Raw genomic sequence first — 1,724 nt, 5'->3', positions numbered from 1 at the left:
ACAGTTGGTCCGCACATGCTTTGAGTACATGTCCTGGTAATCCATCTGGCCCTGCAGCTTTGTAAATGTTGACCTGTTTAAAGGTTTTGTTCACATCGGATACCATGAGCATTATCACACAGTCATCCAGAACAGCTGGTACTCTTGTGCATGCTTCAGTGATGCTTGTCTCGAAGCGAGCATAAAAGGCATTTAGCTCGTCTGGTAGGCTCGAGTCACTGAGCAGCTCGCATCTGGGTTTCCCTTTGTAGTCCGTAATAGTTTTCAAGCTCTGCCACATCCGACGAGCGTCAGAGCCGGTGTAGTAGGATTCTATCGTAATCCTGTATTGACGCTTTGCTTGTTTGATGGTTCGTCTGACGGCATAGTGGGATTTCATGTAAGCGTCCATCTCCCGCTACTTGAAAGCGGCAGCTCTAGCCTTTAGCTCAATGCTGATGTTGCCTGTAATCCATGGCTTCTGGTTGGGATATGTACGTACGGTCACTGTGGGGAACGACGTCGTTGATGCACTTATTGATGAAGTCGATGACTGAGGTGGTGTACTCCTCAATGCCATTGGATGAATCCCGGAACATATTCCAGTCTGTGCTAGCAAAACAGTCCTGTAGTGTAGCATCCACGTCATCTGACCACTTCCATATTGAGCGAGTCACTGGTACTTCCTGCTTTAGTTTTTTGCTTGTAAGCAGAAATCAGGAGGATAGAATTGTGGTCAGATTTGCCAAATGGAGGGCAGAGGAGAGCTTTGTATGCATCTCTGTGTGTGAAGTAAATGTGGTCTAGGATTTTCCTCTGGTTGCACATTTGACATGCTGGTAAAAATTTGGTAAAACTGATTTAAGTTTGCCTGCATTAAAGTCCCTGGCCACTAGGAGCGCCACTTCTGGGTGAGCATTTTCTTGTTTGCTTATGGCCTTATAGAGTTGGTTGAGAGCAGTCTTAGTGCCACCTTCATTCTGTGGTGGTAAATAGATGGCTACGAATAATATAGATGAGAACTCTCTTGGTAGATAGTGTGGTCTACAGCTTATCGTTAAGGTACTCTACCTCAGGCGATCAATACCTCGAAACTTCGAGATATTGCGCACCAGCTGTTATTGACAAATAGACACACCCCCACCCCTCATCTTACCAGACGTAGCTTCTCTGTTCTGCCAGTGCATGGAAAATCCCGCCAGCTCTATATTAATCTTCCGGAACACGCAGAAAAATTAATCCATGCTTTTGTTACTTCTAGGCTGGACTACTGCAATGCTCTACTTTCCGGCTACCAGGATAAAGCACTAAACAAACTTCAGTTAGTGCTAAATACGGCTGCTAGAATCCTGACTAGAACCAAAACATTTGATCATATTACTCCAGTGCTAGCCTCCCTACACTGGCTTCCTGTTAAGGCAAGGGCTGATTTCAAGGTTTTACTGCTAACCTACAAAGCATTACATGGGCTTGCTCCTACCTATCTTTCCGATTTGGTCCTGCCGTACATACCTACACGTACGCTACGGTCACAAGTCGCAGGCCTCCTAATTGTCCCTAGAATTTCTAAGCAAATGGCTGGAGGTAGGGCTTTCTCCTATAGAGCTCCATTTTTATGGAATGGTCTGCCTACCCATGTGAGAGACGCAGACTCGGTCTCAACCTTTAAGTCTTTACTGAAGACTTATCTCTTCAGTAGGTCCTATGATTAAGTATAGTCTGGCCCAGGAGTGTGAAGGTGAACG

Source organism: Salmo salar, chromosome 15 (genome assembly GCF_965601325.2).
Source record: "Salmo salar chromosome 15, fSalSal1, whole genome shotgun sequence".
NCBI lineage: Eukaryota > Metazoa > Chordata > Actinopteri > Salmoniformes > Salmonidae > Salmo > Salmo salar.
This window is presented reverse-complemented; position numbering follows the sequence as displayed.